Below are 22,368 nucleotides of genomic sequence, written 5' to 3'. Positions count from 1 at the left end.
TAAATAAATATTTGTTTACTAAATTTTATGTGTTGTGTTATTTAAGTTATTTACATTAAAGAAAAACGTTTACTTTTGTTTTTAAAACGAAAAAATATATTTAATATGTATTTAAGTAAAATATATTTTAAAACATCATTTAATAAGCAGAATTTCATATTATGCTCTTTCAACATTCGTCTTCCAAATGTAGAGTTTTCACTAAAAGAAAAAGTTTATTCGTAATGAGAGACTACAGAGAGACTGGCCCTTTAGAAAACGATCAATTAGAAAATCATTCAATAACATCAGATAAGCCAGGTTCACATTGAACTATAACTTCTCAATCATCTGTTCATTAAATACATACGAATATTAACAATGTAATAACAATAATCTACGCTGATATCTCAGTATAATGTTGTATCATGTCGCCAGTAGGCCTAATAATATCGCCAAAACATTTAATGCGTACTTGTGTCTTCTTTTTGCATTGGCGGAGATCTGGGGCGGGCTGGGTGTCAAAATCGGCCCGGACATTACCATACGATTCGGCCGAAAACTTGATTGCATATGATATGCACAAAATTAAACGCATGTATGCAAACTTAGGTCACTATAACGTATTTTATTTTTACATGGAAGCACACTTAAGGGCTATAATTTCAATTTGTAAAAAAAAAAAAAAAATCTACAGTAGGCTACATCACAATTTTAATTAGTTTATTACATTATTTTGGTATAACTAAAAGAGTAAAGCCTAACACTTGATGGCTGCCTTTTCTTGTGTTATGTGTTCTGGAGTGTCGTCTCGATCGTCTCATGTTCAAACACCGCCCAATACCCCCCCCCCTCGACTCGTGAGTCAACTGTCCTTATGATGTTTGGGTTATTTTGATGTATATAGCTCCTCCTTCGTGATCGAAGATGAGCACATGATACCATAGGAGATGAGAATGTATTAAAGTGAGGGAGATTTGCACTGCATCAGCCTCACTCTTTCGCCCCTTGCCAGCTGAATCCAGTGGCAGGACAGAGTCCAGACAACTGGAGCTGGTTTGGGGTGCAGTGGATGACCAGTGTGCTCTACATGTCCTACAGTGCTCCAAAACGTTAAACGGCGTGGTGACGTCTGATGGCCCTGGTAGTCCAATTCGACTTGAGCGTCATGCAGCGGCAACTAGACTTCACATGCTGGTGGTGGACAGAGACCATAGTTTCACCAGATACTAGCTCTGGCTGACCCTCACCTGGTTTGGCCCGTCAGTCGAGACGGTTTGCTGGGGTATGGCCGTTGCCGCATGCAGACAACTACTTGGGGTCACAGGTGAGAGTTGGACTCTGAATGGAGAACAAGGTCAATGAGCTGCTCAGAGAGCCCGACTGCCCAGTTGACAGAGGTACTCCTCCTCCTACAGAACCCCAACCAACCAAAGCATGTAAAACAAAGCAAACACATTTTTAAAGAGATTAACATGAAACGTCGTTGCGGCAGATGTTTCCAAATTCAAGGGATAAGAAAGGTCCCACATCAACAAACTCCTCGCCTACGTTTATGTTTGTGTCCAAAATTTCGTGTGAACGTCTTTATCACCAGATTTCAACGTGAAACTGCAAGTGTTCTGGTGTCATAATGCTTTTCAGCTTATTCTTTATATGCAGAAACATTAGCTCACGAGTTACTTACGAATATTACATTAGTACTAACTCTAAAGCCTAGCTGAAGAATTAATAAATTGTACCCTCAATTTATTAATAGCCATTGGGACAGTTATCACAAGACAGCACTTTTTGCTGCCATAGCCATAAATAAATCTCCACAATATTCATCGTCCTTATTATCTAAGTCATGTGGCCAGCACAACGACCAACCGCCTTTATTTTTCCCCAACTAATGTCAGGTACCCATTAGAGCTGGGTGGACTCAGAGCCGCCCAAAGATCCCGAAATTAAAAATCCCAGTCTTCACCAGGATTCGAAACCGGGACCCCCGGTTCAGAAGCCAAGCACTTTACCGCTCATGACACCCTCGTTAACAGTAGGCCACAGACACAGATGAGCTTTACATCATATAGACCCTATAGACCATAAATTCTGAAATGGGGAACTTTTAACACTTATATTCTAAGTGTCATACTTCTATTCATCAATTGTTAATTCCTGTGTTGGGTAAGCCAACGTTAAATAATATTAGTGTTTCAAGACACTACTCTACTGTTTCTTGATTGCATTTAGTGACACTAAATTATTACAAGACATCCGAAGTTGAAAGCGTGCATGCATTTCCAGGAATTAGAGCGTTTTAAGTCTGCATTTTTGTGGATATGAGTAAGTGTTTCTACGTAGTCTAACGTGGCATGATCTCCAGGAGTATATGGAGTTGTGAATGTTAATTCGTGATAGTTATCATGAGATTCAGCAACGTTCCTGATTTTATTTTAGTAACAGTAGATCTACAGACTGCTGTAAACCGCACTACATTATAACTTTAAGAAATAGTCATGTTTTAAGTCCAGGCTATCGTTTTAGGTTCACACGAGTTTGTTCATACAAGTTTGACTTCTAAAGGACTATATCATTATAGGTCTTATGTTGTTTGTTAATCTCTTAGTGTGTATAGAGATAAGAAACTCACAGATTCACGGTTTACGGGTATACGTGAATCCATTATTTCCTGATAGTACTTACAGGTAAGTATCCTTTATAAAAGTTAGGGCGAGGTCAATCGCGTTTACGGGACTTACTGACATTTAATATGACCCATTTGCCAGCCAAGCCGGCCCATTTAGGTACCGGAGAATTGGGCATTGCCCGGTTGCCCATATAGCCAGCAGGGCCGGCTTTAAAATAGGCAAACTAGGCAGCCGCTTGTTGGTGGGAGCTTCGCAGAGGATTAAAAAAAATATTAGAGAACAATTTGCGAAACTTGTATCAGATCTCAAACATAGTTGAGCATTATGACTCTATGTTTACTGGTTTGTCTCTACTACGGAAATTGCGATTCACGAATTTCGGTTATTTGTCGATTCAGAGGTTTTTAATAAATTGAGTAATTTTATTTATTATTTTTTAAAATTTATTTGGGGCCACCAAATTCACTTCGCCTAAGACCTCCCATAATCCAAGGCCGACTCTGCTTCTAGTTCTCTGAAAATCGCGACACAACGGTTTCTCATCTCAAATGGTGCGGCTATCCTAACGAGTTGCCCCTGTCTCTAAAGACCTTTTGAAATATATTTGAAAAAGTAGGTCCTTCAACAATTCACGTGCTTCACCCATGACCACCCCATTTTCATTCTCAACTTTTTAACAGATTTGAAAATGTAGTCCGACATGACGTCATCTTCGGAAAGATTAGAAGACTGTTATCTTCCATTTCGATTTCTGGATACCACGACAGTCCGCCCCATTCACTCGCAATGGTCTCTTCATCTTCTTGATAGTGCAGATAGGTAGAGATGATAGTGTCATCCAGGGACATATTTGTGCGCAGACTGTGTAGCTGCCCATGGTCTCAACAGTAAAAGGGGAGGGGGCTCAACAAACTTACTCAAATTGAATATGTTTAAAAATATGCATTCTTCTTCCTCTAGCCATCTTTTGCTCTTTTGCAGTTTGTGCCAAGAAAAAAACGTGCAGTTTTCTTCAGTTGTTCAACACTGCCGTACAGAGTGTTGGTTATGTTGGGTTGTATTGTAATAGTGTTTGCTTAAGCTGAATTAAATAGGGAATGATTCAAAGTGTTTACAGACAGGTGGGTGTGTGGATTTATTCTCTTAGGGTGGTAATTTAAAGGTGTTTGTCCTGCTCTTAGTTGGGCGCAGTGTTTATAGACAGGTGGGTGTGTGGATTTATTCTGTTAAGGTGGTAATATAAAGGTGTTTGTCCTGCTCTTAGTTGGGCGCAGTGTTTATAGACAGGTGGGTGTGTGGATTTATTCTGTTAAGGTGGTAATATAAAGGTGTTTGTCCTGCTCTTAGTTGGGCGCAGTGTTTATAGAGAGGTGGGTGTGTGGATTTATTCTCTTAAGGTGGTAATATAAAGGTGTTTGTCCTGCTCTTAGTTGGGCGCAGTGTTTATAGACAGGTGGGTGTGTGGATTTATTGTGTTAAGGCGGTAATATAAAGGTGTTTGTCCTGCTCTTAGTTGGGCGCAGTGTTTATAGACAGGTGGGTGTGTGGATTTATTGTGTTAAGGCGGTAATATAAAGGTGTTTGTCCTGCTCTTAGTTGGGCGCAGTGTTTATAGAGAGGTGGGTGTGTGGATTTATTCTCTTAAGGTGGTAATATAAAGGTGTTTGTCCTGCTCTTAGTTGGGCGCAGTGTTTATAGACAGGTGGGTGTGTGGATTTATTCTGTTAAGGTGGTAATATAAAGGTGTTTGTCCTGCTCTTAGTTGGGCGCAGTGTTTATAGACAGGTGGGTGTGTGGATTTATTCTGTTAAGGTGGTAATATAAAGGTGTTTGTCCTGTTCTTGGAAGATTATAGAGGGCTCTCTGCGGGTGAGGAAATTGATACTGTCCAGTTTGTTTGGCGTGGTCATTTTTTTGTTCATAGCTCTGCCTGTGTTTCCTGATGCCCATTGGTTGAGTCACTCCCCTTTGTGAATGTTGGTTAACATTGACTTGAGAGTAAAGTAGTTAACTTGTCTTATAGGTCGCTCCATGGAAAGACCCCGCCTAAAGGCCTATATACATACTATCAATTCTTTATTTTTGGATTTTGTTGACCTCTCTATTTACAATTCGGTGTAGGTCAAAGCGAGTTCAAAGTGTTAGTCATTGACCACTATAGCATGAATGTCCCCTATATCTTATTTAAATGTATCCTATCTAATTTAAAAAAAAAACATTATAGATTCTCGCATTAGCTTTACTTATAAGTTTATTTTGTTGTTTTGTTTGTAATGTACTAGAGGAGTGATATACAGGCCGCGGTTTATATCTGGCCAGTGCATTATAAATATTTAATAAATAAGTAAAATGGCTATGAACATGTAGGCCTATAGTTGATGACTTTAGAACTCTTAGCGTGCTCATTACAATCTTTCAAAGCAAATATCTTACCAGGGCTTCCACTTGTACTGGACTCCGTTACTTGTAGAAGAATAATAACAACAATAACAATAACTTAAAAATCGTATTTGAATTACTGAAATAAATTAAAGTTGAGAATTCGATACAGATATTTTAAAAGATTTCATATAAAAGAACGAAATTTGGGAAGAGTACGCTGTCAGATTATGAAGATTTTGAAGATATTAAAATTTAATTAATTCGTCAGGAGTGGGAGAATAAGCACACAACTAAACATTGCTCTCTATCCAGAAGAAATGTAGATAGAAACAAACAGTAAATAAAATAAATGGGAAATGGACAAGCTCTCAACCCAATCACAAGAAAGACGATGCCTGTTATAAGCTATCCCGACAGTATCAACGTCTAATCTTTTGACTTTCGATGTACCGAAGCTCAAAATTGGAACCAGTGAAATCTGCCCATGTGGAGTGTCACCAGAGAAAGCTGACCATATCCTTCAAAACTGCTCTCTTTACCAAGAGGTTCGTACAAGACACTGGCCCCAAAACACCCCAATAGAAAGAAAACTATATGCAGAGCTTCCTGATTTGGAAACCACTGCGCAGTTCATCTCATATATTGGTCTAGTCACCTGAACGCTCCAACATAAAAATGAGAACGAGGAAGAAGAAGACTTAATAAAAATATAGATTTACATCTCACTAATTGGAAGACATTATTAAGAAGAGAAAGGGGGGGGGTATCTTTTCTTAATAGAAACGTTGATAAGAGGAAAAGGATATGTTAACATTCAAAGAAATCTTTTTTTTTATTCATGTGTTGTCATCGACAATGAATTGTGTAAAGTTTCAACTTTATCCGAGAATGGAAAGTTGGAGAAATAACGTGTACAAGATGCCACTCAAACAGACAGACCGGGTGAGTTGATATAAGCTCTGTATTTAAAAAAATAAAATAAAGCAAAACAACAAAAGAAATTAAAAGAAAAAAACAACAGTCGATGCGTAAAATTATTATTTTCCTTATGGTTAGTAGGCCTTCTCCTTTGAACTTAACTAGGGCTTGTGCCTACTGGTCAGCAAAATATAGAAACATTTGATGCGGAAAACCTTGGTCCTTATTCAATATCTAGCTATATGGCAGGTTCACGTCAATATAATAACAATGATATGCCTGGACAGGGAAAAAAAAAGAAGGCCGTGAACCAATTAGATGATATTATCTAAGGCTAAGTCAATGCGAAACCTGCCCTGGTGCAGATACAACAAGTTTATTCCAAAGTGTGTCATCATTACAAATGCCTAGGTAAAGATTAAAATATGTAACTCAATGTTCTCCTGGAACAGCGGCGTAGCTTGGATGGGGACTAGACGATTCTATAATTTTCCTTCATAGAATGGGATTTTTAAAATTATTATAACAGGAAATGGCTTTGTTTCATATATTTGCGTGAATGTATAGTTATGTGATTAATAGCCCATTCTAAAGAAAATCTGAGAAATGATTTTGCATTATTTCTAAACTTTGAAAACTAAAGATCATTACTTTTCTAAGACAGAAAAGATTGATTTTCCTAGATTTGGTGCTACCTCCCTTACAGCTTGAAAAAGAGTTACGTACATAAAAATCTATATTTATAGGTCTGTGAATCGATCAATCGCGGATAAGAATTTGTTTCCGATTTCTAGTCTAGATATATATAATATATTTAAGTCTATTCTCTAGATCTATCTCATTAATGGTATTAGGATTTTATTTAGACTAGTGGAAATGAATTTGGGCATATTAGTTTAAACCCCTCTCCTCCAGCTGGCTTTTTTTAAAGTTTAAAACCCCTCAAGATAGTTTTGAGTTTAAAATCCCCTACGAGAGTTTTAAGGTTGAAAGCCTATCTTTTCAATATTATTTCTAAAAAAACTACAATCACCAAATTCTATGACCGTAGCTATATGTGTTTTTGAATAAAAAAACAAAACATCTCCAGATATATTTTAGTTTAAACCCCCCAACAGATGATTTTGACGATAAAACTTCCCTTTTCGATATAACATCTAAAGCAAAATAGTCACCTAATTCCAAGATCGTAGTCAAGAGAAGTTACACATGTCTACCAGTGGCTGGGCTCCATTAATAAAGTGCAATGAATAGTCATCTGCCGAAATTGAAAAGCACTAAATGTAGCTCTACAAAGATGTCTAAGACAGATTTTAGGAGTCAGTTATAGAGATCGGGTCTAAATCAAGGAAATCATATGCCGAAGTGGGAGTCGACCCCTTAATAAGGATGTGACAGAGCGACAAAATAAATTACGCATAATAATAGTTGCGATGACATCCTAGTACAACTTGGCGCCACACTTTCATGGAGGTCCTCAGAGCAGGTGGGAGGAGGCTTCAGGCATTGCCAGTGACAGTGTTTTGTGGAAACAGCTAGCCAGCAAATGCGCCGAACGGCGCGGGAGGGTCTAAGTCAGTAAGAATAGCACATTAGGTTTTTGAACTAAAACTTCTTAATAGCAAAATAATGCACTGTAGGTACCTCAGAATATGCATTTAGTTGGCTTTAAATACCAGAAATAGTGCTTGGCGGCGGGGCTCCGACCCGAACTTGGGGAGCTCTCAGGGGTTCCCGCAGACCCCTTTCTGGCAAGGGCGAGGAGTCTACAATTTTTTCACTCCAGGAATAACCTATTCAAGGGCACCATAAACGTCCTCCAAAAGAATGAAGGGTCAGAATGTAATAGAGATTAATTATGTACACACACACACACATCCATCCATACAAACATATTTTTTTTTCGGGAAGGGGGGGGGGGTTCGGGGGGGGGGAGAAAAAAATCCCCCCCCCCCCCGAAAAAACATCCTGGCTACGCCCATGGCCTGGGTAATGAATCTCTCAAGTTCATATCTCAGGAAAACGCTTTGCGCCCGCACCCAGCTGGGAGAGCTTTCATCGCTCTCTCAGATCCTCTAACAGGCTAAAGGGAGCGCACTCGAATTTCTTTTCTTCACCACGAGAGGGGTCTCAGGTAAAACGTTTGAGAAACACTGGATTAGATCTTACTAAAAACTCCGACCCAATCACGAGATAAAACACTGCGATCTGCAAGGTCGATACATTGCCTTCTTGCTCTTCAATAATCATTTGATGCAGATTTTGTTTTGTGTTGTTTTCCAATTCAAACTTTAACGTCAAAAAGAAAAAAAAAGATAATTAGCTATTGTGGTAAGAAAAGTTTTTAATTTGTGTTCATAAGTATTGAGAAAAAAAGAATTTTGCTTACTGATGTTGGAAGTGGAACCAATGTATAGATCTAAACCTAACCATTCGTAAAAGTATAGGCCTATGTATATAATATAAATAAATAAAGTAAGAAATAAAAATATATATACACATCTTCTACGATCATAAAATCACAAGAAAATTTCATTTTTTAATATTGTTTTTTACAAATCATGTTCTTTAAAAAAAAGTATAATAATATGTCCATAACAAATGCAAAAGACTAAATCAAAATTCTTTATTCTATTCTGTTAATATATTTTATTTCTCAAAAAAAATTCTTTAGAATGTAAATAGAATCTTTAGAATTAACAAGTGTAATAGAAGAACGAGAACAAAAAGTTGTGTTTTTTTTTAAAGGTAAATTTCTCATACATGTAGCTGATGATTTTTTGTAAGAGCTATTTTAATAACTAAAGCCCCGACCAAAATTAGATAAATTGGCAACACGAAAAAAAATCTTGACCTACTTTAGCTACAAATGACTTAAAAAGACTTTCCCCTCGCAAATAAAAATTAATATCTCCATTGTCATTTGTCATACAAAAACAAACTAGACATAGCTCTAGACCTAGTTTTAGATCTAAATCTAGATTCAAGATCTAAGTCTAGATCTAGAGCTAGATATAGAATCTTGATATAGAATCTAGGGGCCTACTATATCTAGACTTAAAAGTTTCCCCTTTCAGACCTTGCGATCTATGGGTCAGATGATGTTAAGGTCATCTAGGCTGTTTCTTTGGCCAACGGTTAACAGGGTGTTATGTGGCCAGCACAACGACCAACCGCCTTTACTTTCCCCAACTAAAGTCAGGTACCCAGTAGAGCTGGGTGGACTCAGGGGCGCCCTAAAAATCTCGAAATTAAAAATCCCAGTCTTCACCGGGATTCGAACCCAGGACCTCAGGTTCGGAAGCCAAACACTTAACCATTCATCAACCACCGCGCCCTAGACTAGAACTCGTATGAATGTACAGGTTTAATTTTAAAATTACTTGACCTAGGCCAATGTTATGATCATGAATAGTAGGCCTTTTGTTACCTACTATGCTGTTCGTATCCGATTCATTTCTTAATGTGATACTATTGTTTACATAATAAATAAATCTGCACCGTTAAGCTGTCAGAAGATACGTTATTGCCTTAATAATTAAAATTTTGTTCAAATTATCAATACATTTATAATATATATATTATAAATATATCTAGATCTTGCCTCTATATTTAGTTTTATTTAGACTGTCCAGTGTAGGCCCCTATAATGAGGATATGTCAATACTGCGCGTTATAAAAGTAGTTTGTTATTTTTGAAACTTATAACTAAAATGGTATTCCATTGGAATTGTACAATGGTAATACTTCCCAGTTTTAGCTTCTTCGAAATTAACTTTTGATGCCTGTATTTGTATTCCAGTTTTGAATTTCTGTTAAAATATCTTGTCGTCTGGCTCAAATCTATCTATAAATTAAAATCTTTTCTAGATATCCTGAGCCGCAGTGGCTGAGCGGTAAAGCGCTTGCCTTCCGAACCGAGGTTTTTAATTTCGGGATCTTTGGGCGCCTCTGAGTCTACCAAGCTTATATGGGTCCTAACATAAGTTGGGGAAGGTAAAGGCGGTTGACCGTTGTGCTGGCCACATGACACCCTCCTTAACAGTGTGCCACATAGAACAGATGACCATGTAACTTTTCTAGTAGAGTAGTAAAGTAACTCTAGTAGATCTAGGCTGAATCTAGCATTTTAGTATCTAGATTAGGTTTAGAAAATAATGGCAGGTATTGAACGGTGCTCTCCCTTCACTCAAAATAAGCTTTTTTAAAAAGTATTATTTAAATTTTTTTTCTTCAGTCACAGATAAATCAATAAATAAAATAAGCTATGACTCTAGTTCTGCGTATTTATGTTCTTTTATAAAACCAGCGGTGCCCAGATTTTTTCAGCATGGAGTCCATGTTTTTTCAGCATGGGGCCCATTTACGTTTCTGACAAGCGTTTAGGGACCGCAATGAACAAATACGAATCAAACTGAGACTTACCTCTGAAAATTCCGATAAGACTTTGTCGCAAGGCCGCATTTGTTCCGAGGGGCATAGTTTGGACATCACTGATATAAGCAATAACATACCAGGATTTCAAGTTCAAAGTCCAAACCAGACATCCTAATACTTGCTATTGTCTCCCTTGTCATTAGTTTCAAGTATGTATCTGATATAAAAGTGCCCAAGGTTTGCACTTTTCAGAGTTATCGCATGGTGGATCATTGACCGTTACAAATTGTCTTGATATAAGTACTAGGTCACTGATGCTTCCTATGTTCCTATAGGAAAGGATCATTAACAGATTCAATAGCTGGCTGTAAAGGTGAAGAGACTGGGGTTGACGAGACATTGTATTGATATTTTAGCCTTATTTTATATTTTATATAACAATAAATCAGTGGGTGGATTACTCACCAGGTGCGTTTAACTGTTAGTGCCCCTTCCCACCAAAAAAAAAAAAAATAAATCCTTCCAATAAAAACCTCCGAAGCAGGCGCGATGGTCAATTTGGTGAAGTTGCTTTAATGTTTTTCAATTTGGCGCAAATTGTGTTGCAAATTGTGTTGCTCATTTGATTCTATATCTAAGAAGAATGATACATACCTATATGTTTTGAATGTGCGTGCTCGTTCAATGAAGTTTGCTGTGTAAGTATTGTTAATTCACTAACATTGTAAAGTGTGCGTGAGTTTTAATATTGTCCAAAAAAAAAATCAAACAAGGTTACAATGACAGTTTGTGTCGAAGCACAAACTCAAAATCGGCCCCCGAATTGGTCAGCAATGGCAGGTAAAAATAGGCAGGTTTCAATATTTTCAGCAAAAAATATAAGAAACTATAAACAATAAACTATAAACATCTCCAAGCCTACCTCCGAGGATACACAAAAGGAGACGTGCTTGAGTTGAGTTTCTATAAATCAAATAAGAACATAAAACTAAAATGTTATTTAACCTTGGTTAGGCCAATAATAGAATATGCATCCTCTGTTTGGGACCCCTCAACTCAAGAAAACATTAAGAAACTAGAACAGACACAAAATAGAGCAGTGCGATTCATAACAAACGAATATTCACATTTGACTAGAGTAACACCTTTAGTAAAATCACTAAATTTAGAAAGCCTTCAGGACAGAAGGCTCAAAAGTAAAGTAGCAATAATAAATAAAACACTGAACCATAATCTTCAAATACAAAAACAAAATTTAATAAAATTCTCTGAAAGACACAAAGATAAAGGCACATTCCTCATCCCATATGCTAGGACAAATTTGTACAAATACTCCTTCTTCCCTAGTGCTATTAGAGCATGGAATGGGTTGCCTGAGCTAGCCAGGAAAACCAGTGACTTGGCAGAATTTAAGTCATTGGTTAATATGCATGACTAAATGCATGACGCGTAGGACGTAATCATCTTCTTTTTTGAAGTAACGTCTGACCTGTATTATATATATAAGATAAAGTGTTGCTGACAATGTTGTATCACGAGTGAAGAGAGTAGAAACAGGATTAATACAGCAAATGGACCCCATGATGACCTGATAACCACTGTCAAAATAACGTAAACTCAAACTTTATGGCCACATTACAAGTTTTTCAGGACTCGCAAAGACCTTCCTTCGGGGAACAATACCAGGAAGAATATGAAGCGATGGGAAGACAACATCAAAGAATGGTCAGGCCTTTAAGTGAATACAATTCTACCAAAGGCAAAGCACAGGAGGGAATGAAGAAAGTCGGTAGTCACCCAGACTAAGGGATAGGTGAAGGTGAAGTTAAATGTGAACCTGGCCTAATTGATGTCATTGAATGATTATCTAATTGATCTTGTTGATTCGTAAAGGGCCAATCTCTCGTTCAAAGCCTCAATTAGAACTCTTCCCATAAAAAAATAAACAAAAAACTTTTCCTTTTCTTTTTTTTTTTTAAAGGAAAACACCCCTCAGCTTTTGTGCTATTCATTTTTAGCGTTTTCTTCATAGGCAAAAACAAACAAACAAACAAACAAAACAAAACAAAAAAACACAACTTGTCCATTTAGTAAGCTTATGATCTATTTATCCGGACTACAGTACACGTGTATAGTATGAACTACTACTTATTGATTGTTGTTTTAAATTATGTTCCATTTATATGCACACTAAAACGATTTGGTTCTTTAAAAAAAATAATTGTGAATGTAGTAGTTAGTTTAACAGAAATTATCTAATTTGGTAATACAATTTTGAAAAAATGATTTTTTTTTTTACAAAAAAAACCCAACTAAAACCGTTTGCATAAATGTGTTTAAAATATGGTAAAAGGTGACCTCCTTTCTAAATAATACCCCGTGTTTTTTTTTTTTTTTTTTTTTTTACTATTAATAGTGAATAATTGTAAAAATGGTTCATTTTTATGAAAAAAAAAACTGCTTGCATGGTTGATTTTAAAAATAAAATTTTGCTTTCAGAAAAGAAAAAGTAGTCGTTGCATCAGAACTTTGAATGGTCTAAAATATTGTGATGTCGAATTTTCAATATCTTTTCTAGTTTACGAGATCCAAACGGGACGGACGGACGGACAGACAGGCCACACAAAACTAAAATAGCGTCAATTCCCCTTTCGGGGGCCACTAACAATGATGCAATTTTTGTTAAATCAAAAGGTTTATTTTATTTATAGAAACTCCAACCTAAAAAAACAAAAGATGAAATGGATGAATTTTATCCTCTTCGTATCGAGTATCTCGCCCATGATGTTAAAGAACTTGGGAGGAGGGGAGGGGGAGGCAGCATGCGAATATAATCGTTTCAAGTAGGAATCTGCCCTTTCATAGTTTGTACGTTTTACATGTTTCGGATATTCCTTCAGAATTGAACATTATTTCATACGAGTCCAAACCTTCAGCAGATCTTCGAGCTAGTCTGTTCTTTTAGAAAGCTTATATCAACTAACTGTCTGTCTGGTAAAAAGTTTGTACACGTTATTTCTCCCACAATGCACACAATTATTTCTTTTACCTGACAACACTAGAATCGATACTAAGAAGATTACAAAGAGAGTTTGTGGCCCCCATCGAATTCACAATGGACTAGGAATATTCAATACATAGTCTTATTTTGATCGTTTAAAGTAATACATTTAAAAAAAAATATTTGGCATTATTTTTCACATTAAAGCATAAAAGATTCTTCTAACTCTTCTGGAATAAGTAGAGTAAAGTTAACTGATCACTTAAGAACAGCATGGAAACCTTCCAGAGCTGATTACCTACTTTTAATTGATTTTTACTCAAATGTAAAATGATTATAAAATCCCACCGTTCATGATATTTATTACAGTGTTATTGCAAATTTTACATTGATATTTGATTAAAATTATAAACAGACTTAACATCATCTAAACAGGTTTCCTTTGCTATACTTTAAGACAGAAATGGTATAACGTTGTGCTGTGATTTTATTATTATTTTCTTTTCCGATGTGTCTCCTTTTGCCAAGTTATAATTTTTCCAACTTAATTGTCACCCCTAAAATGGTGTCACCCGGTGCGGACCCACCTAGTGACGCCACTGCTCCCAGATGCGTACCTCTTCCCAACAATGTCGATTAATATATTGGAGTAGACGGGCTAGGAAATTAAAAAGGAGCCCGCACAACTTACCGGTTTCCCATGCGAACAGCATAGTGGGTAATAGTGCACTTTGCTGTTCGCATCCGATTCACTTCTTAAAGTGATACTACTGTTTACATAATAAATAAATCTGCACCCCCTTAGCTGTAAGATGATAAACTATTTCCTTAATAATTTATAGGTGTAAAGTGTTTAATGCATTTAAATCTAAATCTAGATCTACATCTGGCCTTTATTGGCTTTATGTAGTCTAATCTAGCTTGTTGTCAAGTGTGTAATGAAGACATGTCATAATAGTGCGCTATAAAAGACGTTCGTTTTTTTAAAAAACGTATAACTAAAGCGAAGTTCGTATCAAAATTCTTTTTTAAAAACAACTTTTCAATCAGTATTTCATTCCATGAGTTAGTTAATAAATGGAAAATATATTTTATAATGATCTATTGATACCTCTTCCATTTGTTTTGTACCAATGCACGAATCTATAGGCCTAAATGAAGCTAGAGCTATTAATGAAGAAGTCTGTGACCTTTTTAAAAAACTTACCTCCCATGAAGTTTTTAATTTAAAAGTGGTGTACCGGTATTTTTTTTTTAAAGTCTGCATGCATATATAATTTTATAAATTATAATGTTTGGAAAAGAAAAAAGTAGCCGTTGCATCAGAACTTTGGATGATCTAAAATATCATGATTTCCGATTTTCTTTTTTTTTTCTCTAGTATCAGAGATCTAAACGGGACGGACGGACAGATCACATAAAACTAAAACTAAAAGCGTCTATTCCCCTTTCAGGGGCCGCTAAAAATTAACCAATTAGTTAATCAAATATTGATAATTAATTATTTTGCTTGGTATCTCGAACAATGGAAAGAACTTATACTTGACTGAAGTGGTTGTATAGGCTTAATTAGTCGTCTGAGTCTTTATGAAAACAAACTTGAAATAGGACGAGACTTAAGAAACAATAGATACAACCCCCAGCGCTACATACATACGTACATACACACACATATATATATATATAGATATATAGATTGATAGATAGATAGATAGATATTTGTGTGTGTATATAGAATTAATTTTTATTACATTCTGACTCTTCATTCTTTCAGAAGACGTTTATTATACCCTAGAATTAGTTTTTTTTTGGAGTTAGTGGAAAATTTGTAGACTTCCCTACACGCGCCAGTAATGGGGTCTGGGGGAGCGCTTCGAGCTCCCCCAGCGCGGGGCGAAGCCCCGCCGCCAAGCACTATTTCCGGTATTAAAAGCCTAAAAAATGCATATTCTGAGGTATCTACTGTACAATATTCTGCTATTATTATTTCAAAACCCGTGCTATTCTTACTGACTTAGATCCTCCCGCGCCGTTCGGCTCATTGGGTGGCAAGCTGTTTCCACAACAATCTGTCGCTGGCAATGTCTGAAGTCTCTTCACACCTGCTCTGAGGACCTCTATGAAAGTGTGACGTGAAGTTGTACTAGGATGTTCCTGTTTGCGATTTCCTCGTAATGGCCTCCATGTCATTGCAACTCTTATTATGTGTAATTAATTTTGTCGGGGAACATGTCCCGCAAACCTCATGCGACGCTCTGTCACAACCTTAACAAGGAGTCGACTCCCAGTTCGGCAAAGCATTTCCTTGATTGAGACCCGATCTCTATAACTGACTCCTAAAATCCATCTTAGCCATCTTTGTTGAGCCACATATAGTCTTTTTCAATTTAGGCAGATGGCTAACTACTGCACTTTATTAATGGAGCCCAGCTACTGGTAGAGATGTGTAACCTCTCTTGGCTACTCTCTTGGAATTAGGTGACTGTAGTTTGCTTTAGATTTTATATCGAAAAGGGAAGTTTTATCGTCAAAATCATTTGTTGTGAGGTTTTTAACTTTTTAACAACTTCAAAACCCCATTTAGCTACGCTTATAGAATTTGGTGACTGTAGTTTGCTTTAGAATAATATTGAAGAGGGAGTTTTCAACCTCAAAACTCTTTGTAGGGGGATTTGAAACTAAAAAAATCTGGAGTGGTGTTAAACTAAAAAAAAACCATCTGGAGGAGGGGGGTTTAAACTCAAGACTCCCCTTTGGCTTGGGTAAGCTGAAATAATTTTAAGTGTGCAATTTACTTTTTTTGTTTATATTGAAGAGGTATTTTTTTAGCTTCAAACCCACTGGTGGGGGGGGGGGGGGAGGGGGTTGTCACACATTAGTTTTAGAACCACTGTGACACAAAGTAAACTAGTAGTGATTTATCAATCATGTAACTACTTCGTGCTAATGCACGAGGGGATGTTGGGTCTGTGACTGACCACGGGGTGATTTTAGTTAGTTGATTTTGGACTCCTGAGAGTAAGGAGCTATACAAGAGAGTGTAATATGTTATTGGATTACGTGAAGCCTATTGTCTATTTTCTATGGCTCTGTTTGCCAGCAAACTTATTTTATCTCTCATGCAATAAACCTATATGTTGTCTGCAAAATGAGGACTTATTCAGTTCGTGATTGTTATTAACTGTTGTGCTATAGTTGTAGTCTTACGACGTAACAAGTAGTGCAGAAACTCAAGTAATATGAAGTCATCCTCAATCAGGGCCGTAAATCATTATAAACGCAACACATAAGTCATTTTAGGGGTTTACATTTTAAACCCTTTTGGTTACGCTCAAAGATTTTTGAGTGTGTAATTTGCTTTTTTTTTATATTGAAGAGGTATTTTTTTTATCTTCAAACCCCACTTGAGGGGGGGGGGGTTAAACTCAAAATCCCTTTGGCTACACTCATAGAATTTGGAGTGTGTAATTTGCTTTTTTATATTGAAGAGGGGGTTTATAGTAAATTTCGGAGGGGGTTTTAAAATCAAAATCTTCCTTAGCTATGCTCTTGGAATTTGAGGATTGTCGTTTGCATTATTTTTTGTTTGTTTTGTTTTATAGAAGAGGGAAATTTAACTGCAAAACCCCCTGGTAGGGGTTTTAAACTCAAAACCTCCTTAGCTGCGCTGGGGCAAGTGGTGGTTTAGTATTAAAATCTCACTTAAAATAAACAAAATCAAAGCAAAAAAGAAGTCACTAAAGTCCGTCTCCCCCGTCTGAACCCTAAAACCCCCCCGGCTACGCCCATGATATATATATAGATCTATATATTCATTGCGATTCTGGTGCAGAATGCATTTCATTCAATACATGCAACATTCCCTTCATTTCTAGACTGTCTCTCATAGGATCTAAAATGTTTGTATAATGTGTTTCTGCTTCAGATTATGACGATAATTACATCCTAGCCCAAATCTCTCACAGGCAAGGTTCGAACCAGAGCGCATACCACACAAACAGGCAGACATAGGAAGCAGTGGTAATGGCTGTTCGCAAGCCTATTTCTTGCTCTATATTTCCACAAAGTAGCTTCTTCATTGAACCAACAACTGTAATGTATAAGAAAATATAGCTAGACTAGTTTCGTGGAAATATAATAATAATAATAATGATTGTCTTCGAGTCCAAAAATAAATGAGCAATCCCAGCGGCGACCTACATAATTTGTCAGGCATAACCATGGTCGATTTAGGTTTCTTTTTGCCGTCTTTGTCTGTCCTCGGTAGTCAATTTTTCTTTTGGTCTCGAATGTGTATTCCGCGGCCTTTGTAAGAAATCTCCAGCTGTTTCGTTCGGAAGTGGAAACATAATTTTCAAGAAAAAAAAATATTGCCTATACCAAACATGAACTACTAGCCAGATTAGCACAGTCCACAGCAGGACTATCAAAACTCATAAATATATAAGGAAAGACAAAGGCATAGCCCTCGACACTAAAATCACACTGATGCACTCTCATGGGCAAATAAGCTTGCGAAACTTAGACACTGACTGCAGAACTAGAGAATAGGATCATAGCAATGGAATTGAGATACTACAAAAGTTCCAAGGTATCGTATACAAAATGAAGAGATTGGACCCCACGATGACCTGCTAACTACTGTCAAAAAACGCAAACTAAAACTCTATGGCCATATTACTAGGAGCCCAGGCAGAAAAAGCGATGGGAAGACAACATAAAAGAATGGACGGGCTTGTCATTGAAAGAGATACTATCGAGGGCAAAAGTGCCGCAAAAGACGATCAGAGGAATGGAGAAAGACTGTCAACAGATCTTGTGTGGTGCCCAAACAGATTGAGAGATTAGTGAAGGTGAATGCAGTTTACAAATCTACACCTCAATGCAACTATTGTACTCTTTCTAAACATTGTTTCACTTGGGCTACACATATGCGGTAATTTGCACACTTTAATTTCTACGTAGGCTTTAAGGCCATTAAATTAAGGTATTGGGGGTGGGGGGAATGTATAAAGATTGGTAAAAGTGACAATGGTTTTGATTAACTGTCGGGCTCCGTTTGACAACATTTCCAGCGATGCCTGAGATCTGGGTATATTTTCTTCTTCTTCGTTCTCATCTTTTTGTTGGAGCGTTCAGATGACTAGACCATTATATGAGATGAACCGCGCAGTGGTTTCCAAATCAGGGAGCTCTCCATTTAGTTTTTATTTCGGGTATATTTAAAGCATTATTATTTTGCTTCACTTCAGAGGCTCTTTCTATTTAAATCTAGGCCAAGCCATGAAGCAACAATGCCAGCTTGATCTATTTTTTTCCCTCTTATATAAACTGGAACGAATGTGTATGTGTTTGCTATCACATCGCAGCTTATGTGTGCGTGTGCGTGTGCAAATAAGTGTGCGTTGGTGTGCTCCATACGTGCAAATGGGTTACCGAGACTTGAGATGAGCTCGTGCCAGCTGTGTAGTCAGGAGGGTAGCAGTGTGTCACGTTGGACTGCGCTGTTTAACTCGATGGATAAGTTTGATTTTATACAATGTTTCCATTAGAGTAATTCACCTTTAAGAGTAGGTAAGCTAATCGTTTTTTTTTTTTACTTTAAATAGTCTTTTTTTTTTATTCCACTATTTAATATTTAACTTTATTGACTCCAGCTCAAAGATCTAGATCTATACTACGTGTTTTTTTTAGGCCAAAGTATACCATGTCGCGTTTCATAATAGTGTACAATTTATACAGCGTAATCGCCCTTTACAAAATATAGACATTAGTAAGTTTAAAGGCGGGAAATTGTAATTATATGTTGAGTAGTTTTTAACCCAGTGCGTCGTAGTTTGTTAAATATATTTTTAAAATTTTATTTTATCAAATTTTTACTACTACTCATGGCAGTCAAAAAAATTAGCTTTAGCTCTAGGTCTAGTTCAGAAAGGTCATGGAGTATGATGGAGGGACTGGAGAGAGCACTAGACTTTTAACACACACATGTGGGCTACAGTAAGATGTGAGAAATATTTCTGAAATATGCCGCTGGACAATACAACAGAAAATAGGATAAAGATCAATACATTTTAGACCTGGATCTAGATCTCGATAGCCTAGTTCATGTTTTTACAAAGTTTGTAATATATCAACTTACTCAGTCACATTGTCTGTCTGGGTGGATTCTTTTAAATGTTTTTATTTTTCCCACTTCCCATTCTCCGATATGTCTGGTATTGGCTCTGTTTTTGTTTTTTTAAAAGTATTTCACTTTAATTTTGCTTATTGTAATCTATAGTCGTTGCCTATATAGAATGTCTAAACGTAATTTTATCCTTACCCCTGGACCTGGATATACTTGACCCGAGATCCACAATTCCCTTTTTCATGGTCATTTATCATTTCTTTTGTTTGAAAAATAACAAAGCATATGGAAAGGTCTCGTGATCCTAGTCGTTGCCAAATATTTGCTTTAAATATCTGTAAATATATATTGGGCATAGCCAGCATTTTTTCGGGGGAGGGGGGTTAACATATGAATGTGTGTGTGTGTGTGTGTGTGACAGTAGACACCCCACCTTTGCCAGCTAGGAGGTTTTTTTTTTTGGGGGGGGGGGCGCTGTGAGCCAAACATTATTTCCGGTATTTAAGACTAAAAAATACATATTATGAGGAATCTCAGGTCAAAGACCAAATTTACTATTCACTGTACTTTATTAATGGAGCCCAGCGACTGGTAGAAAATGGTAACAATAGTTTTGCTTCAGTTTCTTATTGTAGTGGGAGGGTAGCCACAAAGTCCTTTTGGCCATGCTCATGAAATTTAGTAACTTTGCTTTTCTTTTTGCTAGAAGGGGGAGGGGGTTTTAAGATCATGGAATTTGGTGATTGTAGTTTCCTTTAGATTCTTTATCGAAAAGGGAAGTTTTATCGCCAAAACCATCTAGTTTTTTTTTTTGTTTTTTGTTTTTTTTTTACTCATCCCTCCCCCAATTGGCTAAGCTCATATAATTTATTTACTTGTTTGCTTTAGTTTTACATTGAAGATGGGTTTTTAAATTTAAAACCTACTAAAGATTATTAAACTCAAAACCCGCTAAAGAGGGGTTTTTCAACCCAAAACCCTCTGTCTGGAAACAAGGGGGGGGGTTAAAAGCAAAATCAATACCTCTTGGCTACGATCATAGAATTTGTGTTGTTTGCTTTAGTGTCATATTGAAGAAGGGGACTCAAAACTCACACACGCCTTTGGCTACGCTCATGGAATTTGAAGAGAGTATTTTAACCTCAAAATATTCATTGGATTCGCTGGGGCAAGTGATGGTTTAACATTAAAATATCTCCTACAATAAACAAAATAAACCAAAAAAAAAAACAGTCACAAAATATCAATTCGAGGGGGGGGGGTTGAAATAAGACTACTTAGAACCCTCCCACCAGGCTACGCCCATAAAATATATATGCAATTCAGCTATTTTATATAAATTTAGGTCAATGCCAAAGTAGTCTATAAATAGATCTACTGACCTACATCTAAAAACGGTACCGTATGATTTAAACGTCTAGAAATGTTTTCGCAACATCATAGGCTACATAGTTTCTTCACTCCTAACATCATAGGCTACATATTTTCTTCACTCCTAACATCATAGGCTACATGTTTTCTTCACTCACAACATCACAGGCAACATGTTTTCTTCACTCCAAACATCACAGGCTACATATTTTCTTCACTCACAACATCACAGGCTACATATTTTCTTCACTCACAACATCACAGGCTACATATTTTCTTCACTCACAACATCACAGGCAACATATTTTCTTCACTCACAACATCACAGGCTACATGTTTTCTTCACTCACAACATCACATGCTACATATTTTCTTCACTCCCAACATCACAGGCTACATGTTTTCTTCACTCACAACATCACAGGCTACATATTTTCTTCACTCCCAACATCACAGGCTACATATTTTCTTCACTCCCAACATCACAGGCTACATGTTTTCTTCACTCACAACATCACAGGCTACATGTTTTCTTCACTCACAACATCACAGGCTACATATTTTCTTCACTCACAACATCACAGGCTACATGTTTTCTTCACTCCCAACATCACAGGCTACATATTTTCTTCACTCACAACATCACAGGCTACATATTTTCTTCACTCACAACATCACAGGCTACATATTTTCTTCACTCCCAACATCACAGGCTACATGTTTTCTTCACTCCCAACATCACAGGCTACATGTTTTCTTCACTCACAACATCACAGGCTACATATTTTCTTCACTCACAACATCACAGGCTACATATTTTCTTCACTCACAACATCATAGGCAACATGCTTTCTTCACTCCTAAAATCATAGGCTACATATTTTCTTCACTCCTAAAATCACAGGCAACATGTTTTCTTCACTCACAACATCACAGGCAACATGTTTTCTTCACTCACAACATCACAGGCTACATGTTTTCTTCACTCACAACATCACAGGCAACATGTTTTCTTCACTCACAACATCACAGGCTACATGTTTTCTTCACTCCCAACATCACAGGCTACATGTTTTCTTCACTCCCAACATCACAGGCTACATGTTTTCTTCACTCACAACATCACAGGCAACATGTTTTCTTCACTCACAACATCACAGGCAACATGTTTTCTTCACTCACAACATCACAAGCAACATGTTTTCTTCACTCACAACATCACAGGCTACATGTTTTCTTCACTCACAACATCACAGGCAACATGTTTTCTTCACTCACAACATCACAGGCTACATGTTTTCTTCACTCACAACATCACAGGCTACATATTTTCTTCACTCCCAACATCACAGGCTACATATTTTCTTCACTCCCAACATCACAGGCTACATGTTTTCTTCACTCACAACATCACAGGCTACATATTTTCTTTACTCCCAACATCACATTCTACATGTTTTCTTCACTCCCAACATCACAGGCTACATGTTTTCTTCACTCCCAACATCACAGGCTACATGTTTTCTTCACTCCCAACATCACAGGCTACATGTTTTCTTCACTCACAACATCACAGG

General features: G+C 37.0%; 1 protein-coding gene across 2 annotated transcripts in view; it reads left to right on the top strand.

The window, feature by feature from the left end:
* The window catches only part of LOC106061853 (lysosome membrane protein 2-like), a 50,026-nt gene that overhangs the window by 5,788 nt on the left and 21,870 nt on the right, over positions 1-22,368 (top strand). Inside the window, exon 1 of one of the 2 annotated variants that reach the window (XM_013220071.2) lies at positions 8,104-8,243. The exons of the other annotated variant lie outside the window; for it this stretch is intronic. The gene's annotated coding sequence lies outside the window, so the exon portion shown is untranslated. Of the gene's footprint in view, positions 1-8,103; positions 8,244-22,368 lie in introns of those variants that run through there. 2 annotated transcript variants of the gene reach the window in all.

The sequence above is a fragment of the Biomphalaria glabrata genome, chromosome 8 (genome assembly GCF_947242115.1).
Source record: "Biomphalaria glabrata chromosome 8, xgBioGlab47.1, whole genome shotgun sequence".
In the NCBI taxonomy this organism is placed as follows: domain Eukaryota; kingdom Metazoa; phylum Mollusca; class Gastropoda; family Planorbidae; genus Biomphalaria; species Biomphalaria glabrata.
The sequence above is the reverse complement of the archived record's forward strand: the minus strand, read 5'-3'. Positions and strand labels throughout refer to the sequence as shown.